The sequence below is a fragment of the Neofelis nebulosa genome, chromosome 6 (genome assembly GCF_028018385.1).
Source record: "Neofelis nebulosa isolate mNeoNeb1 chromosome 6, mNeoNeb1.pri, whole genome shotgun sequence".
NCBI lineage: Eukaryota > Metazoa > Chordata > Mammalia > Carnivora > Felidae > Neofelis > Neofelis nebulosa.
In genome coordinates, this window is record NC_080787.1 from 92,767,849 (window position 1) to 92,779,655 (window position 11,807).

An 11,807-nucleotide genomic window follows, 5' to 3' on the forward strand; every position below is an offset into this window, starting at 1 on the left:
GCAACAACTTCACCTAGGAACTGTTAGAAATGCAGAATCTAGTAACACCCCAGCATTCTGGATTTTTATGCAATCAAATTCTGCATTTTAACAAAATCCCAGGTAATTCCTATTCAAGTTAAAGTTTAAGAAGCACTGCTTAGGACGCTTTTTAAAATGCAGATTCCTGAGTTCCCTGGAAGAACTGTTGGCTCACTCACTGTGAAGATGAGGCTTACAAATCTAAATATTTGTCAACTCCCCAGGTTATTCTCTATGCACTAGTATTTGGTATTCTCTATGCACTAGTGATCATTGTCATAAGACTAGAATTCTTCTAAGTACATTTCTTGAATAAAAAAGGATCCTAAAATAAAATCGGTACGAGAAGCCCTACTAATTACCCTCTTATAAATGCACCATCTGAGAAGTCATTCAGGAAAAGGTGTTTGAAGTTATTTGACTCACTGTTTCGTAGATATACTCAATCGTGGAATACTATTTCCACTCAGCTCCCACAATAGCAGAAGCTCATGGAATTATCCCATGAACTTCACTTTTGTGTGGACCTCACTTTGGGTATCCTTACGTGTCATATACGTGGCTTCTGAAAGTTCAGAGAAAAATCAGGACGGATCCCCACACCTTGAGACTTCACTGGGAACGTAGTTCAGACTGGAGAATCCCCAAACACACATAAATCACTAGATGACACTGCACTTGGACCAAGGCAAAGATGAGCACAGGGAGGCAGGGGTAGTCGCAGAAGACTTCTCTCAGAAGCTCAAATTTGAAAGATGGATCAAAGGGCATAGGACCAAGGGTAAGATTTTAAGGATAATGTTGTCACATTGGAGACTTAGACTGGAAGAGGCTGGGACTTGTAAGCATGGTGAAGGACAACCATTGTTCACTGATTAATCGGGACTCGTAGAAAGAACACTCACACGCCAGAGAGAGGTGTGCTCTCATGATCTTGGTGCTTCTAGTGGCCGGTGGGCCTCCAGTTGTCCCCTATCCCAGGAGGGCCTCATTTCTAAATGAGAGCCTTGAGGTCATTTATCTCTCAGAGCTTCCTGTTCTTGATTCTCAGTGCTCCTTCAAATAATGCTCAAACCCATCACACTTTTTTTTTCCTTATTGGACTTTTGCGGGAACTAACACCGACAGGGTTGGACACTTACCATGCCTGGAAGCTCTCCTTTGTAGCCCCGTCTACAATCACACATCAAAACAAAGAATTACGTAGATTGATGGCGTGTCTTCTCATTTTGCATACCTCCAGGAAATAATTTCTTTTGTTGGCTGATTCTTTTCTTTCCCCCTGAGAAAGGAGGATGGATTAAAGTTACATCATAGAAAAGGATAGTTTCCAATAGTTCATAAAGTTGAAGAACCCAAAAAAACTAGAACTTCTGGAAAATGTTTAAAAGCCTGTGTTGCTAGTCCCGAAACTGGAAAATCGTTAGAGCAGGCTTCACTTCTTGCTTTTGAGATGTTATCATGCAGGCGATAGCCCAACTGCTTATTTCATTAATTTGGTGGGAATGCTATTATCATATTCATGAAGAAACAATAAAATAAAAATGTAAAGAATGAGACCTAGTAACTCTGCTGCTCAATCATAATCTGTGACATAGTCAATACATAAGTTCAGCTTATGTTTTGTCAAACATTCTGAACAGGCCCTGACTTCACACTTTTACCCAAGCAAAGAGCCTGTATAATGGTGTGTAAAGGCCTGCTCTTTGTTGTTGCCAAACAGTCTCCACAATGATGTGAAGCACTTATAGGACACACCCTAATATAATTTGATTGCCATGTTAACCAATGCATGAAATTATTAAAATAATTATGTGCTTAAAAATTTTGGTAGGGGATTCAAAACAGAACCTCAGACCATCAGAACTGCAAGAAAACCGTTACAAATTAACTGAGTAGGGTTTGCAAAGTAGTAACCAGCAGTCACAGACTAGCCACAGATACCTGTATTTGGCTATTATTTGTTTGAGATGAGCAGGCTTTTTTTTTTTTTTTTTTTTACTTATTTTTGAGAGAAAGAGAGAGCTGGAGCTGGAGCCAGGGAGGGGCAGGGAGCAGGGCACAGAAGATCCGAAGCGAGCTCTGAGCTGACAGCAGAGAGCCCCATGCAGGGATGGAACTCATGAACCAGGAGATCATGACCTGAGCCAAAGTCCCACGCCCAGGCGCCCTGAGATGAGCAAGCTTTTTAAAAGGTAATGCAGCTAGTAAATGTTACAGTTGCAGTGTTATAACAGCTGAGTGCCAGCTGTCCTACACTTCATTCAATTTTAACGACTTGACCAAACCAAGCATTTCAGTTTGCAGCAGGGACCTCAGATATAATATAATTCAATGAATTCACAGCTGTTGGTGGACCCACAAAGGGTTGTGGTGTTTCTATATTGATAAACCAAGACGATATTTTTCCTCAGAAGTAATTAGTGTCTATATCAGCATGATATCCTAAAATAAGTTATTTTGATAATAAAAAATAGAACAGCCATTTCCAAGAAAAGCCACTTAGCAATGTTCCAGTAACAAATATATAATGACGTAGATGTAATATTATCTTTTTTTTTTTTCCTTGCCACTGACCAATGGAAACTTCCTCTCAGACTGTCACTGGCACTCAAATTGGTGTCTGGAAGCCACTGACCTGGTCCAACGTTTTATTTTAGAAGTGCGGATATGGTTCCATGTGGTTCCCAAAGTTGCATGGCTGGTAAGGGCCGGAGCCAGATCTATCACCCAGCTTTCTAGTGCCAAGAGCAAGGTTTTCTCACTTTATCAGCTGCTGGAAGGCACTGTGTCATAAGGCTCTTCTGGAGCTGGATAGAGCCCTGTGAAATCCTGGCTCAGCTGTATAACCTTGGGCAAGTTAATAAACTTCCCCAAGCTCCTAGCCCAGTGCCCTCCACATTGGAGGCCTTCATTTAATTGAATTCCTAATCTGTCTTCCCAGTCTTCCAGCATGCAAGGTGCTGCTCTTGAGACCCATGGCCCATTGAAGTCTATGGGAAGTGTAATAGGGAAGAAGGTCGGGGGCTAGCCAATGACACTTACATTTCCCTTGTATTCCTCACAAAGCCAGACCACTTGCTCTCTCCCCAGGGCCAGTTCGCAGAAGGGGGGTGTGCTTTGCTGTAAAGAAAACAAACTGGCAGCCAAAAAATTAATTGAAAAGCAAATTAAGTCTTTACTGTCATCTCTGGAAATTCCAAAAAGGACTCATAAACCACAGAAAGTCTTTTTGAAATCCTCTTTCCCTATCCACATGCCCTCCCCCCACTTATCCCCCCCATCCCCTCCCCTGCCGGTCTCCCCACACACAACTCCTTGCTGCCAGGGCCCACCCTAATTCTGCTTCCTTTCTCCCAGCAATCCAAAACCTGCCCTCTAGTTCAGCCAGAACAATCTTCCTAGCTCATTTATTTCTTTCACTCTCTTTTTCTGCCTTTTTTTTCCTCTTCAGTGAGTTAGTACTCTCCATCTACAATACAAATCTTATTAACCCCCTTTCCTCTTCAATTTCCTCCTCGTTCTTTTCTCTGATGCACATGATCAGGCCAAGATGGACTTCTCAGAAGCTGTGGGGACGGGGTGTAGATAATCATGCTTTAATAGTTGGTGTCCCTACCACATATTTATTTACCATATATTTATGCCATAAAAATACTTTATATTCTCAGACATCTTTAAACTCTTCATATTTGCAAATATATAGGAAGCATTATTTGCATTTTACAGAGTAAGGGACCAATGAAAGAAGGGATATAATTGATTTCTTGAGGCCATTTAAGTCATTTGAACAAGAAATATACAAAGCAAATAGTTCTTTTATTCTTATCTTAGTCTTTGAAAACATTTTCAACAGTACATATTTGTCAACAGTAAATATTTACCAAGTACTTACTATGGTCCAGGAACAATTCTAGATACTAGGAAAATAGGGATACATAAAACAGACAAGATTGCTGCGCTCAAAGAGACTTTTGGTCAGGTAGGAAGGAGTGTGTGTGTATGTATGTATATATATATACATACATATATATATATATGTATGTATATATATATATATATATGCTGGCAGAGAGGTAAACAGATAAAAGGATATATTTTGAGCACAATGAGAAGTGCTACAAAGAAAATGGAAAAGGGGTGCCTGAATGGCTCAGTCGGTTAAGCATCTGACTCTTGATTTCAGCTCAGGTCATGATGTTACAGTTTGTGAATTTGAGCCCTGCATTGGGCTCGGTGCTGATGATGTGGAGCCTGCTTGGGATTCATTCTCTCTCTCTCTCTCTCTCTCTCTCTCTCTCTCTCTCTCTCTCTCTCCCCCTTTCTCTCTCAGAATTAATAAATAAAGTTTTTAAAAATTAAAAAAAAAAAAGAAAATGGAAAAGAGCAATGTTGTGGTCAGTAAGAAAAGTAGGCAGGCCAGGAGCTCATGAAGTTTCTATGGACAGGGAGGCCTTCTTGAAGAGATGAAGATTTGGGGTCAGATCATTCCAGAAGATCACTACAGGCATGAAGGTTCATAAGACCTAGGAAGAGGGGAAATATTGAGGGGAAAGGGAGATTTGCATGTTTGTCAAGCAGGAAAAAAGGCCAATGCTGGTGGAGCCCGGAGGGAAGTTGGCAATGAACATGGTAGGAAAGGTGGTCAGGGTGCAAGCCATGTTGAGACGTATAGGCTAGGGCTAGGAGATGGCCTTTATTCTTAGTGTAATGGGAAGCAATTGGAAGACTTTCATCAAGTGAGAAATATGATCTGATTATCTTTATAAAATCATCCGGCTATGTTGAAAAAGGAATTTATGGAGGCTACTAAGGAGCACATTGCTATGATTCAAGCAAGGTATGCAGATTGCTTGGATAGGATAGTGGCAGTGCAGATAGAGAAAGGTAGATTCAGGACACCTTTTAGGTAGAGTAGATAAAATGTCCTGAGGAGCCGGGTGTGGTGATGAAAGAAAGATGATTCCAAGGTGTTTGCCTTCAGCAACTGGTGAATGGAAAGTTAGGCCATTTCCCGAGATAGGGAAGAATAATTCAAAATACAGAGAAGTGGGCAGAATCAAGTCTCTGTTTTTCCTGTGTTAAACTTGTGATGTTTGGTAGACAGGCAAGGAGAGAGGTAAATGGCATCTGTGAGTCTGTCGTGGTTCAGTCAGCATGCTGCTTTCTCTGCCCCAAACACCTTCCTTCCTTTCGTCAGCAATATCCTGCTCAGCCTTCAAGTGTCAGCTCAGATGCACCTCTCTTGGAAGTTAGCATCTCTCTCCTCTATGGTTTATTTCAGCGCTGACCATGGGGAGAAGTGAATGATTTCAAGAGCAATTTAAGGAAGTGAAGATCTGTAGGATGTAGCGACTGTTTGATATGAAGGTTAGCAGGTGTCAACAGTAACGCCCTGGATTCTGGCTTGTCCCACAGTGTGAATGATCATGCCATTCACTGAGCTAGAGAAAACCAGAAGGCAATGGGTTTTCGGGGGATGAAGGAAGAGCCATATCATTTTTATAATGTTGAATTTCAGAGATATATATATATATATATATATATATATATATATATATACATACACACACATATATGTATATATGTAGATATATATATGTATATATGTATATGTATACATATGTATATGTATACATATATATGTATATTTATATATGTATACGTATACATGTGTATGTATATATACATGTATATATACATATGTGTATATATACATGTATATATGTGTGTGTGTGTGTGTGTATATATATATATGACATACATGTGGAGCTGTGGAGTAGGCAGTTGGATATTGGGGGTCTGCCCAGGGGAAAAGTCACTGCTGAAGGAATGTATTCAGAGTCCTTAATTACATAGATAGTAATTGGGGCAAGGGCAGGAATGAGACCATAAGAATGAGGGAGAATTTAGTGTCAGGTGAGGAGAACCTAGGACTAGCCATGTTAAGTTTGGTTAAAGAAGGTAGGTCTGAAGAGATGACTAGAGAAAGGGCATTCAGAGAAACAGGAGGAGAACTCAAGAAAGGTTTGTTGTATCCCAGAAACCAAGCCGAGACAACTTGGGGGAAAGAGGTATTAGTCAACAGTGTTAAGTGCTGCAGAAGAGAAGCTACTAGTCATCCAAACCTATGATTCCACTTGCATATATTGTGTGCTATAGACATGTCAGAACTCACCAGAGCCAACAGTGTGCATCTCTTCCCATCTCCACGCTAAGTGATGTCAGATTCGAAGCTTGAATTGGCCATGGTGGAGGAACTAACACCATGGAAATCAGCAAACACTACAAATCCCTCCACTCCAGAGAGCTGGTTGTTAAACATTGACCAGCATACCAACAATTAAGATTATATATGAAATTATTGGGGAGCTTTTTAAATATATATCAGTGCCTGTGTCCCATTCCTAGCTTTTTAATTTATTTGCTCTGGGTGTGCCCTAGACAATTGTATTCTTTAAATGCTCTCTGGGTATTTGAGTAAGCAGTCAGGATCAAGAACCATGGATCCCTAAAAAATAAAGTAACCACTCATAGAACATCACACTGATGTCTAGAAGGCAATAAAATAAGCTAGTCAGGAAGAAATAGTCTAGGGTTCTGGATAAGTGGGATTGGGTGGTACAAGTCCGAACAGGCATAGTGTTAAGTCACATTGCTAGGGGTCAAGGTAGGTCGAGGAGGAACAGGGAATACCCAGTATAGGTCCCGACAGGATTGTTTAGAATCTCTTCCAATCTTCTCGCCACAGAATAGAGCCTGGAAAAGAGGCCAACTCACAGAGGAGAGTAAGACAGCCCAGTCAGGAGACAAAGGGAACCTTCCCCCTGTAAATGTTGTACCTGAAAGCCAGCTCTACCCCTGGGCTTTACAGGAGCCAATAAATCCTCCCTACGCTTTGGGATTTTTCTGTAACTCACATCTGAAAGAGGCCCTTTCAGTCAGATGGGTATGAATTACAATCTTCTTCATCTTTATCATGTCTTATTATTGAGAAAGGAATCTTAATATGAACAAAAATGATGCCTACCTGTAGCTTAGATGATCAATAACAATGGCAATCCTTGATCTGTACTGTCAGTAAAAGCCCCTAAATATTCAATATTTTTAACTCTTCTGTTATTGAGTCATGTCTTTTTCTTTTCTTTTCTTTTCTTTTTTTTTTTTTTTTTTGGTGTTAAACTGGCAACATTTCCTATTGATTTATAAATAAATATCCATGACATTTATGTTACCTAATGAGTAGAGATGAGTACACACAGGACTCAGACTTTACCCTATTATGAAGTGAAAGGTTTAAAGAAAAGTTAGTCAGAGTTTTTTTGTTTTAAATCAATGGGGTAGGGGCGCCTGGGTGGCGCAGTCGGTTAAGCGTCCGACTTCAGCCAGGTCACGATCTCGCGGTCTGTGAGTTCGAGCCCCGCGTCAGGCTCTGGGCTGATGGCTCGGAGCCTGGAGCCTGTTTCCGATTCTGTGTCTCCCTCTCTCTGCACCTCCCCCGTTCATGCTCTGTCTCTCTCTGTCCCAAAAAAAAAAAAAAAAAAAAAAAAAAAAAAAACGTTGAAAAAATAAATCAATGGGGTAAGCCAGAGAATCGAGAAATCTACCCACCATTAGTGCTCCTACTGTGTCTTTTACAAATTCAAAACATCCCATATTCCAGGTTTCTTTTAGGTGAATGTTTATAGTTGATTTCAAGAGGAGTGAACAAGGCAACTTGAAAGAACACATACTGCTTTCAGAACTCAAGGTAATTTTTAAAAAAGTGTGTGGAAGGGAAAAGAGCCTCTTAGCCAATTAGCCTAGAAAACACACTCCACTTTAGGATTAAAATCACCCAGATATAGGTGAGGATCCAAGTAGAGTCTCATCTATATCATCAAAGAGGTTCTTCAGCTATTGAGATGAATAAGAGGGTAAACGTTTTAATGGTGCAACAATCAAATGTTAAGATTATGTAGAAGTAGACAGGACCAACCTACCTTCAAGTGGTGGAGATTTTTAATGAGGCAGAAAAATGGCTTTCATTATCTGGTTTATTTTCCAATTTCAATGATTCTTGTGGTAGTATTATACTGTATAGAAGAGAGTTCCTCAACTGTATGAATTTGTCTTCTTCCATAGATGGTATATGCTTGATTTGGTTTTATAAAAGACTATGTTAGCATAAAGTAACACAACACATTAACAGAAACTTCAAACTCCTATAGATAATTTTTTCTGAGTTTAGAGGAGAGTGACATGGGAAAGGATGGTAACACAGGGAAATATAAGATCCTTCTTCTAAAGTTTTATCAGTATTGGGAGTAAGAATATTATTTTGCTAACAAAAAAAACCATATAAAACAGGCAATTGGCTTATTATTTTTATAGTCAAATTTTATTTCTTGTCATATAAGCTTACTGATCTTCTGATATCTTAGGTGCAAAACAGAGCGCTGAAGATCAGTGTTTAGGGAGTGAGTATTGGACAGAAGACAAGTCTAAGTTCTCTTTCTCCAACAGGATAAGAATGTGGATGACTTCCTGCTGCTCTAAGCATGGACTACAAATGGACTGGGTCCATCTAACTCAACATTCACTTTTGTGGATGTTGTAAGAGAATCTTAGGAACTTTGGAGGAAAGAATTGCCTTGCTTTTCTTCGTGTTTTGGTGTTGAATTTTTGTTTTGCTTTGGTTTGGTTTTGTGGAAATACTTGGAGGAAAGCATATATGGCTCTGTCAGGTCATGTTGGATGTTTCTCAACTTTTTTTTCCTCTACCATTCCCCTAAAGAGCAAATTTTATTTTAATCAATGAATTTAAATTAAATCATTTTAATTAATTAGTTAATTAATTAAAATTTAGATTAGATTAACTTTCTCCCTAAAGAGAGGAATGGAATTAAAAACTAAGGAACAAGATTTTAGAGGAGGGCTGAGTTTGGGAGGGCCACGAACCATTGTAATATCTAAGATTCCTTTCACTTGCCTCCCAAGAACCGACTTTCATCCCTTTGGGGAGATGAAGGATCAGATATCCATTAACTAATGGAAAAGGAGGAGAGTGGGCTTATCATAAAGATAGTAGTGGATCTTCCACACCCCAATTATACCAAGTACAGCCAGGCTTCATAAGAAGTGCAAACTAGTTCACACAACAGCTGGCTTCATCATCTCATATCTGAGCTTTCTCTAGGCATCTTTTCCTTACTGCTTCTCTTACTCTGAATGATCAGCCACCCAAATGCCAGATGTTCACCAATGTTCTGGAATGGCTAGCATACATCTTATTGTTCTATCTATCTGACAGTGGCAAGGAGAACACTGTCAACTGTCACTAGCCCAAAACTGGCTCATGAAGGGCCTTACCTAGGGAACTTGCAAAAATACAGATTTCTGTAGATTTATTTTATTTCACTTTTTATTTGAGAGAGAGAGAGAGACAGCATGAGCAGGGGAGAGGGGCAGAGCAGGGGAGAGGCTCAGCATGGAGCCTGACATGGGGCTCCATCCCACAACCCTGGGATCACAACCTGAGCCAAAATCAAGAGTCTGATGCTCAACCTACTGAGCCACACAGGTGCACCTGTAAATTTTTATTGAGGACAACACTTCACAGTGCAAGCTGCTCATTATATATATCAATTTTTTTCTTACTTTCTCAGTCACTGAATTCTTTTTAGTACTGCTTTCTTGCAGAGATGATATAAATAATTAACTAAAAGGGCCTTGCCCTGTCGTTCTGGACTGCCAACAGAACTTTCCTCCATCCGATTTTTAAACAGAAAGAGCATAGATTACTATGGAGATGTTCATAGTTGGGGGAAAAAAACCCCAAAAAACAAAACTGATGACAACTTACAATTCCTCAGGTTCCAAGCTCATGGAAACACACTCTGAAGCACCATTCACAATGCGCAGGTAGCCATGGTGGTGTGAGAGAGCTGCAGAAGAATATGGGCACTCAATCTGAGAAGGAAGGTAAGAACCACTTGCGTTGTCCCTTCTTTGAGGGAGATTTGTAGTGGGGGATTGAGAGAGTGGTTAAAGGTGAGGTACCCAAGAGAATTTCTCCTGAAATTCTGAATTTGCGGTGATTCTAAATAAAGTGGATTTGGCATCTCATCTGGTATTTGCTCTCAGGCAAAGCCTGCAACCTATCTCCTGTTGCCAGAGAATGGACAGGGCAGCAGGAACATGGGGTGGCCTCCCTTGAAGGACCTGAGCAAAGACTGCTCCTGAAGTCTCCCAGACAGGTAATCTTGTGTTGGGATGTGGCACGGAAGGTAGCCCGAAGCACAGTCTGCCAGGTTCCACCCCGAAACCATTCTACTGGGCATGTGAAGACTCTATGAAGTGGACCCTGCTGGGGGAGGCAGGGAGATGTGGCTGTGCCTCCCTGGGATTACTCACCCTAGGAAGGTGGGCAGGATACCCAAAGGACGTCTCGTGTGCTATCCGGTGATGCAACATCAGTCTCAGTCCTGGTCACCATTGCACACAGCAGGCAGCAGCAACTTCACAGAGCCAGATGAGGCCGAGAAAGGAGGCCACTTCATCTCAGCCACCCACCTTCTCCACCCACTCCATGCTTTGGGATGGAGGCCCGGGCCCACTGGATCTCTAAGGGAGAGGAAACTCAGAAGCTCAGCTCCAAAATGGATACGGACTGAAGCTGTAATAATACTCGTACTGAAATGGAAATACTTTCTGGACCAGACTGATGAAAGGAGATTACATTTTAATACGGTAATGTCCAGCTATAACATGGTTAGCTTCTCTGAAACCAAGAAGGAAGGGAAGCAGGTGGAAGAAATTTAGGTTCTGCAAGCAAAACAAAGAGAATTTTATTCTTCTACAAGCTTATTTACCACTGCCCGAATCATAACCGTTCTACTTTCTCATCACTCCCAGCAGTGACCTTCACCGAAGATACCAAGGCACTGGATTGACTTACAACATAAATCCTTAACATGCAGGTGTTGGTTGTTGTCGTTGTTGTTGTTTTGCAGAAAAATTCAATGAATCTCAATTCTATGAGCTTTAGTTTCTCTGAGAAACACAAGTTAAGGGGGGAAAATGCTTCCTTCTGCATGGTTCTGAGTTAGACGGAGAATGAATTAAAAAGGAAAATTGCACCAGGACAAGAGTGTTGTTACAATTGCTGTGGCACCACGTCGGCTGTAGAGAAGCAAGACTGTAGAGAAGCAAGCAGGTACAGAGTAAAGCATGATCCTGGCTTGGCAGGGTGCCGGGGCTCTGCAGGTGGGCGAGCAGTAGGCAAACGCCAGATACAGAAGACAAGCTCTCAGACCCACCACCCCAGGGCTTCTTTATCTCCTCTCCAAACATCACACTATTTTTCTTCGGAGGATTTTAAAGAACTGCATTTCCATTTTATTACATTTTACTACAACCTATTTCTCAGTAGTAATGTATCCTCGTTTCTTCTACACATTTCTCCACTTTCAACATTTGCGTTGCTAGCCTTCTTTTGATAAAAAATGTGGCAATGAATGTCCTCTACATGTAGTTCCATGCAAACCCACCAGTATTTCTCTGCAATAGACACCTAGAAGGATAGTTTGTCTCTAAAAATCTCTGCCTTTTCAGTGCCCCTTTCTGAAAGCTTTCCATTTTCCACTACCAGCAACAATGTTTGAGATGGCCTGTTCCCACCTTCTCAGATTTGAAATGCTTGAGGGAAGAGTATGCATTCCTATTGTATTGCCTTAATTTGTTTTTTCCTATGGACAGGAAGTTGGAACTCCTCTTAAATTTATTTACAGGTATTTATATCTAGT

At 40.8% G+C, this 11,807-nt stretch overlaps 1 long non-coding RNA gene across 1 annotated transcript; it reads right to left on the reverse strand.

Moving 5' to 3' along the window:
- Nucleotides 1-1,171: 1,171 nt before the first annotated feature.
- LOC131513482 (uncharacterized) lies at nucleotides 1,172-10,595 on the reverse strand. The gene is made up of 3 exons (XR_009262603.1): nucleotides 10,417-10,595; nucleotides 3,067-3,160; nucleotides 1,172-1,303 (listed from the first exon to the last, which is right to left on the reverse strand). It is a non-coding gene; the product is annotated as an uncharacterized LOC131513482 (long non-coding RNA).
- Between the last annotated feature and the right edge of the window lie 1,212 nt (nucleotides 10,596-11,807).